Consider the following 18,079-nt stretch of genomic DNA (forward strand, 5'->3'; position numbering starts at 1 on the left):
CTCTACATGGTGGTTTCTTTGTAGCTGAACTCTCTACAAGGTAACTTCTTCTAGCTGATCTTTCTACAGGGTGATTTGTTTGTAGCTGAATTCTCTACAGGGTGATTTATTTGCAGCTTAACTCTCTACAAGGTGACTTCTTCTAGCTGAACTCTCTACAGAGTGATTGATTTTTTTTGCAGCTGAACTCTCTACATGGTGGTTTCTTTGTAACTTAACTCTCTACAGGGTGATTTGTTTGTAGCTGAACTCTCTACAGGGTGATCTGTTCATAGCTGAACTCCCTATAAGGTAACTTCTTCTAGCTAATCTTTCTACAGGGCGATTTGTTTGTAGCTGAGTTCTCTACAGGGTGATTTGTTTGCAGCTGAACTCTACATGGTAGCTTCTTTGTAGCTCTACAATGTTACTTCTTCTAGCTGAACTCTCTACAAGGTGACTTGTTTCTAGCTGATCTCTCTACAGGGTGACTTGTTTCTAGCTGAACTCTCTACAGGTGATTTGTTTGCAGCTGAACTCTCTACATGATTGTTTCTTTATAGCTGAACTCTCTACAAGGTAATTTCTTCTAGCTGATCTCTCTACAGGCCGATTTGTTTGTAGCTGAACTCTCTACATGATGGTTTCTTTGTAGCTGAACTCTCTACAAGGTGATTTCTTCTATAGCTGATCTTTCTACAGGGTGATTTGTTTGTAGTTAAACTCTCTACACAATAGATTCTTTGTAGCTGAACTCTCTACAAGGTGATTTCTTCTATAGCTGATCTTTCTACAGGGTGATTTGTTTGTACCTGAACTATCTACATGATGGTTTCTTTGTAGCTGAACTCTCTACAAGGTAACTTCTTCTAGCTGATCTCTCTACAGGACAATTTGTTTGTACCTGAACTCTCACATGATTGTTTCTTTGAAGCTGAACTCTCTACGAGGTGATTTCTTCTAGCTGATCTTTCTACAGGGTGATTTGTTTGTAGCAGAACTCTCTACAAGGAAACTTCTTCTAGCTGATCTCTCTACAGGGAGATTTGTTCGTAGCTGAACTCTCTATACATGATTTGTTTGCGGCTGAATTCTCTACATGATGGTTTCTTTGTAGCTGAACTCTCTACAAGGTAACTTCTTCTAGCTGATCTCTTTACAGGGTGAATTGTTTGTAGCAGAACGATCTACAAGGTAACTTCTTCTTACTTATCTCTCTACAGGGTGATTTGTTTGTAGCTGAACTTTTTACAAGGAAACCTCTTTTAACTGAGCTCTGTACAGGGTGAATTGTTTGTAGCTGAACTATCTACAAGGTAACTTCTTCTAGCTGATCTCTCTACAGGGTGATTTGTTTGTAGCTGAATTCTGTATAGGTGATTTGTTTGCAGCTGAGCTCTTTACAGAATGGTTTCTTTGTAGCTGAACTCTCTACAAGGTAACTTCTTCTAGCTGATGTATCTACAGGGTCACTAGTTTGTAGCTGAATTCTCTACATGGTGGTTTCTTTGTAACTGAAGTATCTACAAGGTGACATCTTCTAGCTGATCTTTCAACAGGGTGATTTGTTTGTATCTGAACTCTCTACAAGAAATCTTCTTCTAACTGATGTTTTAACAGGGTGAATTGTTTGTAGCTGAACTCTCTACAGGGTGATTTGTTTGTAGCTGATCTCTATACAGGTTACTTATTTCTAACTGATCTCTTGAATTCTGTTCAGGGTGACTGCTCTATTAGGATGACTGCTCTATTAGAGTATCTCGATCTCGCACTTGCTACACCAAGTTGGATTTCGTGTTATAACTCCGTGGCTTTAAGTCTGATTCTTCTACACCATTGAAGAGCCTTTCTAAGATGATAACTCCATCTGTACAGCGATTTTGAAAGCATTACCCCAAGCGGTTTACCTGGTAGGCGTGGCAAGCATAATAATAATAATAAAATAAAAATATTAAAAATTAGCTAATCTCGATTGCGTAATTGTTACACACTGTTGATTTTTTCGCTGTATCTTCCTGGTTTTTAGCTCGATTTCTTTCAAACCACAAAAGGTTTGAGGTTCAATAGTTAACCTATTCACCCACCGATTTTCAGCTTCTTCCCATACGCGGTTTACCCTGTAGGCGTGACAACATATTGGTGTTATTTTTCGTGCATAATCGCTCATAACTCTTTGTCTGTTTATGGTATTCCAGCCAAACTTGGTACCGAGATGCGCCTTTATACCCCCCTTCTGTGTGCCAAATTTCAAGGCAATCGGATAACGCGTTCGAGTTTTATAGCAGTTTTTGTAAGTGTGCGACAAGAAAAAGAAAAATAAGAAGAAGAAGAAGAAGAAGAAGAAAAAAAAAACGAAGAAACTCAGCCAATTTTTGAAGTCGCATATCTCGGGAACGCGCGAAGCGATTTCGCTCAAATTTGGAATGTAGAGTGCTGCAGTTGGGGGGCATGTCCACAGCAAAAATCGTCTTGTTTCATCAAGGAAGCACAGAGCTACGGAGGTGCGAAAATTGCGTTTTCTTTCTTCCTGTCAATATACTCACGGGTGTTACGCGCCGGCTTCTTGGGCCGCACGACACACTACCGTGTGTCTTGATTATCATCCACATCATTGCAGCCATTTCATGGCGACCACCTTTGATTTCACAGCTTTTTTCACCTAGGATTTTTGAAGGTAGCACCTTTTTTATACAGCTTGGGTGTTTTTTGCGTGGATATCATTCACAGTACACATGACTATAGATCATGATACAGTACAGTAGTACTGTATAGCAGCAATTATGGCTGCAGGTGTGGTGACCTCTCTTGTTTCATGACTTATGTCTATGATCCCTATACTTAAATTTCTAATTTTTACCTGTACTTGCTGTACAATATGCTATATATGGAATTCTAGGGTGATTAGGAATGTACAGTAATTCCAACTCAAGAACAACCTTTGGCAGTATGTGACTGGGAAAATCCGTCATGTCAGTTATATTTTACTAATAAAATGCATTTAAATACATAGAGATGCGTACTGCAGAAAAAAATACAAAATGTTTTAAATTGCTCAGTACTTAGAAATCTAAAGCTTGGGTAGTTGGAATACAAGAAATGTTGAATGCCATATGCCATAATATTAGTGATCAGTATTACTAAAACAATCCTGAGTGTGCATGGAAACAGTTATTTAAATTGATACTGTATTGGTAAAAAATATTGGCGAAATCTGTTTGGTGAAAAAACTTTGGCAAAATGTCATGCTTTGTCACGTGTCGCACATAGCTAATGACAGCTGGAAATATAATTATTTTGATGGAAACAAATTTGGCAAATTGAAGGACAATTTGCCAAATTCACCAATGTTTTAGACCACCAAAGCCTTCTACTATATGGTATATGCATAAGAAGCTATGATGTCATACGTGCACTTATCACCTACAAAGTTTTAAAGTTTGTAGATCAAATAACTAGTGCTATGAAGCAAAACATTCATATTCAATTTCCTGTTGTATATCTAGTAGGTATATCACAAACCATGAGAAATGGGTTAGCTGCTTTTCAATAAGCTATGAGATATATACAAGTTTAAGGAAAAATAAGGAATTTTAAGTTCAATTAGGGTTCACAGAAAAGGGTAGGGAAACAAGGGAGGTCGTCTATACCTGCAGATATACTAGTGAACATTTAATCCCTAATACAGTCTATACTCGAAGACCAAGATTGATTTAGGGATTAAATGTTCACTAGTATATCTGCAGGTGTAGGCGACCTCCCTTGTTTCTCTACTTTTTTTCTCTATGATCCCTAATCGAACTTAAAATTCCTAATTTTTCCTTAACTTGTTTACTTTTTTTTGTAACATTATTATGACTGGTGAACCACGCATACCGCATCAAAAGAAAGGATGGTGCCAGAATTTATGTTTTCATCTGAACGTGTGTCCCAGCTTTCAAATACTGCTTTGAAAGTGCAGTGGCCATTACACTTCACCTTCAGCTATGTTCAGCCCGTTACACAGCGCTACAGACAAAAAAAAAAAAAAAACAGTAGAAGAAGTGCCTCTGCAAAAATCCAGTCACCACGAAAATGTGATGACTTGCATGCCCCCAACTATCAAAAACAACTATCATAGGCGGATCTAGGAGACACTGTCAAGGGGGGGCCAAGGGGGGCAAAATGTTTTAGTGCACAACAGTGTTTATTCCACTAAGAGGATAAGAATGGGTTCTAGTACACAAGCTATATTCATTTGCGTAACTTTATTCAGCATATAGCTGGATGAATGATGGACATACAGTATACTTTGCAATGCATACAAAGATTGGTTAGCCTATCTGAGACAACCTGTTTGATGGTAAAGTGTATACTAATCAAAATAAGGAGTAGCTATAGTTTTGTTATGATTTATAAAGATTGTAAATTGATTACATTAGAATTGCGACTGTTCTATTAGAGTAGTGACTGCTCTATTAGAGTATCTCAATCTTTGCACAAAAAAAATTAAATTTATTTGCCTCACTTCTTTACAGTGTACAGTTTAGCTATAACTGTAAAGTACATTTATAACTGTTGTCTTCTATTTGCCCATTGGCTTTCTATACTTCTGAATACAGTGTGAATGCATGATCTAGTTTCTGGTATCAATATAGTACTGTAGATCCAAGCGGGACAAGAGAAGGGCCAGGGGAGCACAGCACCCCTTGGCCCCCCCTCAGATCCGCCTATGACAACTATCAATTACTGCCTCGAAAGTGCAGCAGTCATTATGCTTCACTTTCAGCTATGTTCAGCCCGTTACACAGCGTTACAAGCGAAGAACAGAATTGTCTCTGCAATCAATCCAGTCACCACAGAAAATACGGACGATTCCCATTTACAAACATACTGTAGGGAACCTATGCATCACGCTACTATGGATTGACACCTTGGGCTGTCAGCAAAAAGAAATGAGACACAAATGAGGACAAAGAGGTAAGTCCATGATGTGTGCATTGTACGTACTGTGGTATGCCAAAAGGCACGTCTTGGGACGAAGCGACGTCGAACAGTGACAAAATCAAGCCAATAGCTTTAGTCGTTATTGAGTTACACTTGCCTCAAGGAATCAGGCAGGCAGGCAGGCAGGCAGGCAGGCAGGCAGGCAGGCAGGCAGGCAGGCAGGCAGGCAGGCAGGCAGGCAGGCAGGCAGGCAGGCAGGCAGGCAGGCAGTTAGTTAGCAGATTCCATTGAATAAATTGAAAAAAAAATTTAAACAATTTATTGGAAGCCTTTAGGATCATACTGTAGGCACTTTTGGGCTTGGTTAATACTGTCAAGGTGCGAGGATGGAGTTGTGAAGCTAATTTCTTGGTGAATTTTTGGCTAGGAAAACTCAAATCTCCACAAGTACACAAAAAATTAGAATTTTCAACTAGAGTAGGAACCATAGCACATCGATAAAAAGTACTGAAACAAGTTGTCGTAGTCCATGATATTAAATCACAGTAACACAATAAGAAGTGTTATATCCCTACTGTGCTCAAGATACCATAATGGAAATGCACAGTAGGGATATAACACTTCTTATTGTTTTACTGTAATTTAATATCATGGACTACTCCAACTTGTTTTAGTACTTTTTATCGATGTGCTATGGTCCCTACCCTAGTTGAAAATTCAAATTTTTTGTGTACTTGTTTGTTAACTTTTTTTTGTAAATAATTATTATGACTGGTGAACTCACGCATACCACGAAAGAAATAGCGCTGCACACCCCAACTATATCAATTATTGTCTGAAAAAGTGAAGTATCCTTTACGCTTCGTTGTCAGCTATGTTCAACCCATTACACACAGCATTACGAATCAAGAGCTGTTTGAAAAGTACCTCTGAAATTCACGCGTACACCGAAAAAAAGAAATGGTGCCGTACACCCAGCTATATCAATTATCATCTGAAAATTGAAGTATCCATTATGCTTCGTTGTCAGCTATGTTCATCTTGTTACACAGCAGTACGAATCAAGAACTGTTCAAAAAGCATCTCTGCAATCAAAATAGCTACTATGAATAATTTCCATTGCAAAGGGAATCCACCAGTACTTCCGTCAAATCAACACTTTTCGCTGTCAGCAAAGATGAATGGGACACAAAGGAGGACACTGGTAAGTCCATGAAGAACGCATTGTATGTACTGCAGTATGCCAAAAGGCACCTCTCGGGCCAAAGAGACGTCGAACAGTGAAAAAATCAAGCCCATAGCCTTATCTATTATTGAGTTACGCTTGTCTGAAGACATCAGTCAGTCAGTGAGTCAGTCAGGCTGTCAGTGTAAAATTCCATTAAATAAAATAATTGTTTTTAAAATTCCGTAGCAACTTGTTGAAAGCGTTTTGGGTTGATCTGAAAGCTTGTTTGGACTTAGTTTTACCTAACCAATACTACCTCATCATCGTCTGAGGCTGGTTTTTGGGTGGTGTTATTTTGTGGGCCACGCCTACTCCTTTGTGATCCCCACTATATGATCCCTAATATACAGTACTACTGTACTGTATGATACAGTATAAAATCATGAATAATTTCAAATGATTGTACAGACTGTATAACTCACATATTGATTTGGTGGATACACTGTGGCAATGGAATTGGACATATATCCCATGAATAATGTTCCTGAGACACATTCATTCCAGAGTAACAGTGCTTGTAAAAAGTGTTCTAGAATAGAAGCATTTTTATGCAAAACCTTATTCACAGCATTTTAAATCATATGGTTTCAGGATCAAGGTTGCTTAAGTCCGGTCATGGTTTTACTCCTTTCTGTAACTTTTCAAACACACTTACATAATATAACATCTTTAAGCAGGCTGTAGGACCAGGTGTCCTACAGACCTTTGCACTAGCTAGTACTTGTGCTGTAATATATATATTTTTAATTGCAAGTGATGTGGACAGTAATGATGAGCCATAATAGTTATAGTTACGTTTGAGTCTTAACTACTCTCCCTTCAAGCTTAATCATTAGACTTTACTATGATTCTTTTTGGACAATTGACTTGCCTCAAGGTACATTGTGTGACAAGCTTTTATCCAGCATATTGGCTTAATAACCTATGCCTTGATCTATGCCTAGCTTGATATATTGTAGTACACCAGAAAACATATGCATACACCTTATCATATTGTAATGTTTATTGTGCATTGATGCTTATATTTTATGTACTTTTATGTGCCCAGTGCCAATAAAAGGTGGGCCAGTCTTTGTAACAAACAGACTTAGTTGTGTGCTGCAGTTTGTTGTGTATTGAAGATCTGCAAGTAGCTTAGTGTCAAAGCAAGGTATAGTGACTGACTCACAGAAAGCATAGAGAGTGTCCAGACAGCCCACATCGACTACTATTCAGGATCCTGCTAGCCAGCCCTTGTCTGTGAGTCTGCATGTGCAAGGATATTGCAATAGTAGAAAAATCTTTGATAAACCTTCTGTAGTATGATGCTAACCCTAGATGTACCAGTGCCTTTGCAGAACTCATCACAAGCACCTACTGACAACACCAGTACTGACTACATAAAACAGTTCATCTTAGACACATGCAGATGCCGGTCAAGAAGGAGTCCTCGCACAAGAGAGCAATGGTCAGGAATAAGTTATTGCATATGCAAGTCGCACTCTTAGCAAGGCTGAGAGGAAGTATTGTGTACTAGAAAGGAACTGTTAGCAGTTGTAACCTTTATTTCCACTTTAGACCATACTTACGAGGCAGTACATTTAAGCTCCGAACTGATCATACATAGCTCCCTACAATGACTGCAGAATTTTCATGACCCTGAAGGTCAGGTCTAGATGGCTTCAGCAGCTTTAAGAATTTGAGTTCATAATTGTCCACCAAGTTGGAGGAAAGCATTTAAATGCAGATGTCATGTCCAGGAGACCAAGTGAATCATCAACTGAATAACTGCCATCATCCAATGCACAAAGAGCAGATGAGGATACAAAACAACAAGCAGATGATGGAATGTACACATCTCAAGTGAATGATGAGGTCATCAGCCCTATTCCTCATGTAAAGAAGACTGGTACTAAACCAGGGGATGAAAAAAGAGGGAGAGAGAGAAGAGCAGTCCATATGCTGTAGCAACAGTCATCAGTGGGACTAACTTTTACTCCAAAAATGGCTTACTATGTATGTGACAATGGCAACTTCCATCTCCAATTGTTTGTTCCTAAAAGTAAGCAAGAGGACACTATGAGAAACATATGTGGACCATGGGAAGGACATGATTTTAGGAGAAGATAAAGCTAGAGACAAAATCAAAGAAAGATTGTACTGGCCAGAGTTTTCAACGAGTGTCTAGGAATGGTACAGACATTCCACATTGTATAGCTAGAAAGAATCCTGCTCATATAGATACCAAGGGGCCCTGAAATCCGATCTGAATATCCCATGAAATGGATATTATGGGACCATTCCCAGAAACTAAGTAGAGAAGTTACTATGGTTTAATGATTTCAGACTACTTCATGACATGCTAGCTAGAGGAATATGGCATTCCTAACCAGGAGTGGCCATTAAACTTGTTGACAAAGTGTTTAGTAGATTCGGCATACCTAAGCAGCTCCACTCAGGGAGCCCACTTTGAATCAAAACTTAATACATGAAATTTGCAAGCTGCTGCAGATCAACAAAACCCATACTAGTATAGAGCAGCATGTGCATAAACATGGTGATTTTGTGCATTTATGAGATAAGTATCAAACTTGGTACATATAGACTGTGCTACCAATGCATTAACATTTGGTGACCTTTACGACCATGATGAATTTTTGAAAATTCATCATTTTTGTCTTTGTCTCCCCGAGACATTATTTTACAAGGTTAAAACATAGCTTCAAATTAAAGGTCTTGTTTGAAGAAACAACTTATTTTTTATTTCAATAGGAAATTTCATTCCAAAGTTATGACCATTTGTAATAGCCACATGAAATTCTATAAAGTTAGCTGCTCATTGATAATTTACACTCTGGATAAACTCAACAAATGTGATCATAACTTTGGAGTGCACGGACATAGCCAGGGGGTCCAATGGTTCAGATATAAATCCCCTTTCAGATTTTTTAAAATTACAAATCACACTAAACTTTCAGTCCTGGAGCTCTCTGGTAGCTATGTAATTACACACTGGTGCTGCTCTGCATCACTCTTGAGGGTCACATCACATTAATGCTGAATCATTGATTAATCAAGTATTGCATGATTGCATCACATGATCAATTGCGCACATGATGCATGGTGGAAATGGCAAAGGACTGATTTGCTACAAGGCAGTAGCTGTGATAAACTTGAGTTGTCATGTTATATATATATATGTTAGGTTAGCACTAACTGTAAATAGTTGATGTATATTTACATGATAAATGTTTTTTTAGTTGTGGGCACGTAATGTCTCTCAAATACATTGGAGTACAAGTCAAGTCTGAAATTACTGACCATCAATAAGAGGACTGCGAATAACGTTTATACTTGGAAGAAAGTATACTCAAGTGTGGAGGACTCTGATGTGTTAGGAAGTTAAAGTTGGCCATCAGTATACTATCTGAAAGTGAAGATCAGTTAGTATTACTATAGGTTTATAGTTTCTATAAGCTGCTTAGTATGCAAGCAGTGTATACATTTTAGCTATAGTTACATGCACAAGCAGTACCTTTTGATGTTACTGCCTATAAGCACATTCTGTGTATACATTATTTTCATTCAAATGTGATCCAGGGGAAGTACCCCCTGAACTATATTCCACTTCACATCCAAACCCCCTTAAAGAAAATCCTGGCTATGCCTCAAGAGTGGAATAAGCAATTGAATTCAAACAAAAGTCAAGTTGTTTCTTAGATTATCTTTAATTTGGATTATGTTAACAGTGTAATATAATTCCTCAGGGAGATACAGACAATAATGATGAATTTTCAGTACAAAAATGGTTCCAAAGGTCAAATATGTGATAGCACTACTGTATATATATCAAAAAAATGAATGAGTGTATTTGCTTTTCTCACAAATAACACAACTTTCACCAAAGGTCTGCAAATTGCCTGAAATCTTGTACAGCCTCTTTGAAATCCTGACTCATTTTAAAATCTGAAATCTTTGAAAATTGTAGCTAAGTTCTGTATATTTCTCGTAGACTTCCATATTCTAAGCATCATGTATGCATTGTCCAGCTTCCTTATGAGCGGTCCGCGACTCTTTCTAACCTTGTAGTGATGAAAGTTTAACCTCAAGAAAAGTTTCTGCACATTTCCAGATACTAAGCATCACGTGATTACACTATTCCAGATACTAATGCTCTGAATTGTTTGCAACCTAATTATGCCAAATCTCAAAGATTTGAATTTCATACAGGATTTTTCGTATATAATTGTGGACCCCTCAACTTTTGCACTATATATCACACCTTACCATCCACAATCTGAGGGTTGGCAGTGAATCTCTTGATCGAGTCATAAACGAAGATGTAAGGCAACTCCAAATAAATTTCCTGTTTCCCACCCACTGTCCACATCTGGTAACTGTCAGCTCTAAATATTCCATTATTCCATATTCTTCCTTTATTTTCCCATGGTTTGCTATCTAGGAATCCTCATCAACTCTCACCTTAAATGGGAAGACCAAGTTAAACATCTGGCAGCTAAGGCAACCCATTTTCTTAACTATCTATGACACACCCTCTTCTCATGTCCAGCATAAAATTATTGAAGCAGCTGCATACAAGTCTTTGGTTAGGCCAATCCTCGAATATGCTTCACCTGTTTGGTGTCTATAATTATACACACTTCTAAATATGTATCACAGCTGGAATCAATTCAGCAACTTGGTGCATGTTGGGTGTGTGGCAGTAGGTGGAACCTTGATACCCGCAGCTGGTCTAAATCTTCAGGTTCCTGTTTACAAGAACTCAAGTGGCCTTCACTCCATTCTAGACGATCCCACTTTTCTGTTAGTTTAGTCCATGCAGATGATATCCTACATGAACGAATTTCCATCTCATTTAACAAGCATTTTCAGTTTTCTAATGCCAACACAAGGTCCCATCCACTAACACTTTCTATTCCATCTAATCCTTACCGTCATTCTTTTTCTGTTAACACCCCCTTTTTATGGAACTCTATTCCTCATTATATTCTCCAGTTGTCAAATCGTCTTGCATTTCACTCTGCACTTTGTCATTTTCTTGTTGTGTAATTTAACTGTTTTGTTATTATTTTTTGTATGTGTCTTATCTGTTGTAACTGTAAACTTGTTCTCATGTGTGTGTGTGTATGTACTTTGTGTGGGGAGCACATTAACAGGTTTTATGCCTTCTGTGTACCCATGTCTTTTGACAAAAATGGATAATCTTAATCTAATCTAATGGTTGCATTCTGTCCAGGCTCAGCAAAAGCCATATTGTATCAGTGTCAGCTCATGTGTCAGCACAAATTCAGGATTGTGTTATAATTATTTGCAACTAGATACATTGCTAGCCTTTTATGGTTGTGTTAGGAAAATAATGGCTTGAATTGGTAATGGAATAATGGAAATGAACTGCCTGCCCACATGAAACTGAATATTCCCGAGTCCAGGATGGGAAACAGAGAATATATTTGGAGTGACCTAGTCATAGAATAGTCATAAACAGTAATCATTAATGTGCAATCCACAATACTCAACCTGGGGATGTATTTCACCCTGACTGTAGCAATGGAAGTTCTACTTATTTTGACATATCAGCATATCAGCAAGACGTGCAGGTGTTCTACTACATTCCACCTCTACTTCTGGGTTTGCAGCCCTTAAGGGTGAAATAGAGAAGGATGTAAACACAACAACCTGCAGGTGGTAAGTTTTTATCACTTGTGGTGGACAATTTTGGAGTGTGAACACCATCTAGCATTAAAATATTACAATCTATTGCTCGTTCTTTTACTGTATCATGAACTTTCAATGGAAAAAGCTTTTTGCTACCTTGTTGAAAGACTCGGTTCAAAAATGATTTTAAGATTTTGGTCTCTTCATCCTCGTTTAGAGGATGATTGGTTGGAGGGTTGCTCAGGTCAAGAGGACCATTCCTTTGATGATCATAGTGATGAGAGTTCCAGCAGCCAGGTTTGTATTAGTGATGATGAACAGGATTTGCAAGTGAACTGGTAGTTAAAAGAAGCCTCTCATTCCAAGTTATAAGATAATGATTGTGACAGGGTTATCTAATATGGCCTTTTACCCTGCTTCTGAAGTGTTGCATGATTGGGGAATTGCTCCCCCATCCTCAGCTATACAGGATTAACAATGGAACCAGATCCTAGTCTACCTTCAATAGCACCTTTACCTCACAAACCTCAATCACCAAGAGCCCCTCATCACCACCAACACCGGTCCAATATAGCTCATTGGAGACCACATCCTAACCTTTCTGTTCTTCTGTTTTTCAGCCCTTTCCTGGTCAACACTGCTCAAGGGGGTGTCACGTCGGCTTACGCTGTAGGTAGATCTGCGACCGCGGTCAAAGTCTTGACCGGGAAAAATTTCACCTTGACCCTTGACTTGCAGCGTTTATCGTCTTTGACCTGTGACTTGAGTGTTTCTTGTCGAACTTTTGACCTCCACTTATTTCTCTATTTTCCTATACGCACCTGCGCTTGTAACCTAGTATAATATTTTCTTAGTGCGTGCTACCAGCAGCTGTGAGAGAAAAATCATTATAATTACGGCGAAATGCCTGTTGGAGCTTTAAAACATCTTCTTGGAGATCCTTACTTCTTGTAAGTTACGTATAATTCCGTAAACTTGATAATAGCTACTTATAGTTTTCGATTGTGGGTTTCGAACCTTCTGTATCGTCTTGACCCTTGACCCACTGTAAGAGCTATTTTGTGGCCTTGACCGTTGACTTAGAGTTTGACCGCGGTCGCAGATCTACCTACAGCAAGAGCCTGAGTGACACCCCCTTGCTGCTATCTTCCTAACTACCTTCAGCAGCAAGCAGAGTTGACATCTTTTCCTTATTCTAACAATGTATTGATGTGTCAAAATTCAAACGCAACTATCCCCATCACACCCCTCCTCACTGCCACACTTTTCCCTTTCCCTACTGCTTTTGGTGGACTGTGTTAACTGGTGTTAATGTACTGTACTATTGTTTGCGGGATTGCTTGTGTATTAAATCTTTTTTAACGATATGAATTGAGGACTAGCTACACCCCTATCAGACAGTATAGACTCCGTACCCACGGAGTCTATACTATCTATGCCCCTATACGGTTGTAGGATTCGTTCACCTTCTGATTGGCTTTCAAATTCCCACACGCTTGTCTCCGCCTCTGGCAATCAATCAATCAATCAATCAATCAGTCACCAAGAAAGTCGACTCTTCTCGTGTTTTTGTGCCGTCTGATATTTCAGTAGACTTTAGACCTTGTGATATGATAAAACACGCCACTACGCTGACGAAAAAAAAAAGGAAATGCGCCACTCCTTTATTCCATTGCGTGCACGTGCTCTTTTGGTGGCGCTGAAGTAATTATGTGAAGCCGTACAATGCCCATTTGTCACTATCAAAATTAGCCCACGTGCTTAATTAGCTATTTTAGGGTGGTGGAGAACTCCGCTTGTGAACCATGTAGTCTACATTTAAAGGGTTCTTATGATAGTCTTTAATGTTGTAGCGTAGCATGCCAAGTTCCGTGAAATCACCCGCTTTAATTTCGTGGTTATTAAACTTGAACTTACGAGCCGATTTTAAAAATAACTCACCTCAGAAACAACCTAGCGCTAAGCCTCCTTGGCTCTTATGGTTTCTCACCTTGTAGAACAACTCTATGGAATCCTTTTTAACGATAACAACGTGGAAACTGGTTAAAATGCAAACCCGCATTTTTCAACAAATGATATCACGCCCGTCAACAGCGAATCGCGAAAAATCTTTCCATAGCCCTGTAAAGAAACGCTTCACCAGTGCCTCTGCCAAATTTTGAGAGTCTATGGTAAGTAAATAAGGAGTTATTTCACGAATTGTGAGACAGTGTAACTGGACAGGGTGCGCTCCGTAAAGTAGTAATCACGCGATGACAGCTGGTGTTGTTCGCTGTGAAGTTACCAGAGTTTTGACAAGGTGATGAAGTTAGTACGTGAATATCGTTACTTGTATCAGCAATAGTAGCTTGACAGTCTGATAAAGCTGGTTCTTTCAATATTTCGAAGCGCTTCGCTTTGTTCTATTAGTTTTTCGTGCATGACCACAAACGTGCATGATGTCCCATTGGCGCTGTAAGGCTTCATTTGATTACTTCAGCGCCACCGGGATTCTGCACCGAAATACTTGGTGAGATTTTCGTTTTCTATACATTATAGCTACGGAGCTACTCAGCCAAACAGAAGTGTACAGGTATGACTTCTGCAAGCGTTCCCCAATTTTACCTTCATACCATCTAGATTCTTCTGTTATTCTACACCATCCTGTAATTCGATACCTCAAGTTGGCATTATAGTTGACACAAAGCTGAACTGGAATGAACACTGTAAATATGTCTCAGCTAAAGCTACAAAAGCACTCAATTTTCTTCGCCATTGCCTGTTCAATGCTCCTTTATCCATTAAATCTACTGCTTACAAATGCATTGTCCGCCCTGGCGCCCCGTTATGGAATATGCCAGCCCAGTTTGGCATTCTCATACTGCTAAATCGGCTAAAAACATCAATGCTCTGGAATCTGTTCAGCGTAGCCGTAGAGCTGCCCGTTGGGCTTCCAATAGCAGGTGGATTCCTTTATCTCACTGTTGGAGTAAGTCTTAATTCTGACGAATGCATCCAAGCATTAAAGTGGCCTACCATTCAACAGCGTCACACCTACTTTACTATTTGTTGCATCCATGATAGTCTCCACCACAGGAATTCCTTACCATTTAGTGAACATTTTCAGTTGTCCCAAGCTCCCACAAGGTGTCACCCTCTATCTATCCGGCCTGTGACATCGTCTATTAATTCTTTTCGTTACTCTTTCTTTGTGAACAGCCCATTTCTGTGGAATACCATACCCCATACCATCCTGCGAATTAAACAGCCACCCTTGTTCCGTTTAGCCCTCCGTCGTTTTCCTTTTTGAATGTTCTCTATACTTAATGTTCTTGTTTTGTTGGTACAGTTTATTTTTGTTCTTGTAGTAGCTAGTTATTTTGTTTTTCAGGTGTATTTGCTTATGTCATTGTTTTTGTAATTTCTGGTGTGTATGTGTGGGAAGTACGCCTACAGGCTTGTCCTTTTGTACAACCCGGTCTTTTGACAAAATTGATAATAATAATAATAATGTGGTCATTTAATGTGACGATACTTCTGAAGTATAGCCATAGGCGATTCTAAGGGGGGGGATGCTGAAAAATAACTTTTTAATAAAATTTTGAGGAAAAGTTGCGGTATAGATTGGCATTGTTATTTTTCATGTTTTTAGCTATAGGCTGTTTTCAAGCCTTCAAATTACAAAAATCCTGCAGCTTCTGGGGGTTGCAGCTTCTGGGGGTTGCACCCCCATGCAGATCCCCCTAAAATTCTACTTTATATTACAGCCATACAACAATAGTCATGCTGTTCCCTACTTGCCCCCCCCCCTCCCCTGTAGGTCATGTCTAGAATCGCCACTGCTAGTAGGAGCAAGACGTTGCTGTCAGACCTTCAGTGCTGGTCACTGTAAAGTGCTAATAATAAAATAAATATAATAAAGACAATTAGATCTCCACCTTTTCAACACACTTTATGTAGCAACTTTAAACAAGCTGTAGGACCAGGTGTCCTACAGACCTTCAGCACTTATGCTGTAAAGCCTTAATAAATAATTTTTTTTTAAATTTAAAAGGGAGTGGGGGGGTGGGGCAGTGCAAAAGCAACCCCCCTTTAAAGTTTTGCTATGCATGTGTTAGCTGTAAGTACTTGTATGTAAAGCATAGGCAATGAAAATTTTTTGGAAACATCAAGGGGAAAGGCTAAGAGTTAGTCAAAATGATAATAAGGCTTACTTTGAAGCTGTTAAAATTGAAATACTCTATAGAACGGCAATTACTCTATTCATTAAAACTCTTCTAAAAGACACGTGCACATGCACTGAAATCGAACTTGCAGTCTTCTTCCTGACCTGTACATCACTATGATCACTGTATCTCACCATTGTGCAGCTAGCTATACCAGTTGCAAAATTCTATACCTGTTGTGTACTCACTAACTGATCTATAAAATCAATTCTTGATTGATGTATTTTGAAAGACCATTTTAATAAATATGACTGTATATAATGGGTATTTTCAATTTTAACTACAAACTTGATGCTTGGTTTAAAGTGCTTCACATAAACTTAATTATTAGTTTCTCATCCTCCTGTACTCAAAATAGCAGTGCGGGATGGTGGATTTTTGTTTTTATTTTTACTGACTATATAGATAGCAGAATTAATTAGCTAGCTAAAATGACTCAGAATGCAATTTTCTTAGACTGCTATAGCAAGGTACTAACTTTAAAAGGTGCTGGATAGCTACACTCAGCCACCAGTGGTGTAAAAAATCCTTGATGAGGTAAGAAAAATGGCCATGCAAAGGGGATGAGAAGCCTTAAAATCAATTTTAGTAAAAATATCTTTAATGTGTAAACTACAACACCTCTGGGATTGCATCCCCCGACCCTTGCTACTAGAGATTCTATACCCTATCAAATTTTGCACATATAGCATCTAACAAAATAAATTTCTTCTTTCAAACTTTCACTGCATAACTATATTTCTTATTGTACATTGAAATGCTGTATTGCTAATAATTTAGTACCCTTATAAAAGCATAGCAGCAGAAAAGGGCCAGAAATTCCTAAAATGATTTGCAATAATCATATAGCTATGCACTAGCTTGTTCAATAAATTCTAGTAAAATTTGTTACTAATGTCCCACTAGCTAGATTTGTTGCAACACTTCAGAATCTGTTAGCTACTAGCTATAGCATCCTCCTTGTATCCTATATTATACTAATCCTTTACCAGGCCTCCCACAAGGGTTTGCCTGTATGATTCTTCCCATGCTTCATTGGGTTTTATTTTTTTTGCTTGTGTATATAGCTATAGCTTAAGCTGTAGGGACCCGCCGATTATGCTGGCATAATTATGAGCATAATAGGTGCCTGAAAGCATTGAGCATAATGCTAGCATAATAGGTAGAATATTTGTGTAATAGTATGAATTCTAGCTTGCTGCTATCACAGAAAGATCGATATATTCTAATAGAACAGTCAGTAACTCTAATAGAACAATCACACAATTGACTGTTCTATTAGAGTGTATCGATCTTTTACATTTTGACAAGTAAGTTTGTGCTTCAGCCACTTATTATTTATCCATAAACTGGAAATTATTAGCAGAGCAGAAGAACTAAGGCATAAATAATTGGGCATAATTTGAGCATAATAGGTAAGTATTGAGCATAACTTTAAGCATAATAAGTAAATTTTTGAGCAGTGTAGCACAGCATAATAGGTAAAATTATGAGCATAATAGGCGGGTCCCTATTAAGCTGACTGCGAAGCTGATTGATAGACAGCACTTAAACAGTCTCTCAGTGCCAACTTAACTTGTCAAAAACTTCACCAGATTTCACTAACAGATTATAATATTACTTAGTGATTAGTTAATTAAATGTCTGCTGATCATGAAGTGCATGCACAACAAGAAGAAAGTTGTATAAATTCTATACATGTATACGTATCTTCTACATACATTAACTATAATTTTTAGTGCTATACAGTTCTGTCACATTCATAGTTAGGATTGTGGTGGATGCAAAAAAAAGTATTTTTACTGTTATACTATGACATATCGATTTATTAACGGCCTTTGGTGTTTCATTGGATAGCCACAAAATTCGGCTACATGTAGAAAATAGAAACTCTATGATACTCTAGGATACTATATATTGATAATACTGCATGATATTAAAAAAGTGTAGCTAGAATACGCATTGTTGGCTTGGATCCTTTATGGAAATTTATAGTTATTTCTAATTTTGTGCTATATAAGAGTCCAATAAACAATGGGTACTGTAGTTTAGATAAACCACTTTCCATCCAACTATAATAATGTAAAAA

At 38.3% G+C, this 18,079-nt stretch overlaps 1 protein-coding gene across 1 annotated transcript in view; it reads right to left on the minus strand.

Moving 5' to 3' along the window:
* The window catches only part of LOC136263294 (NFX1-type zinc finger-containing protein 1-like), a gene marked incomplete at its 3' end in the record, with an annotated part of 28,565 nt that extends 15,130 nt beyond the window's left edge, over positions 1 to 13,435 (minus strand). Inside the window, 1 exon segment of the mRNA XM_066057806.1 lies at positions 13,252 to 13,435.
* Between the last annotated feature and the right edge of the window lie 4,644 nt (positions 13,436 to 18,079).

This window comes from Dysidea avara, chromosome 8 (assembly GCF_963678975.1).
Source record: "Dysidea avara chromosome 8, odDysAvar1.4, whole genome shotgun sequence".
Lineage (NCBI taxonomy): Eukaryota > Metazoa > Porifera > Demospongiae > Dictyoceratida > Dysideidae > Dysidea > Dysidea avara.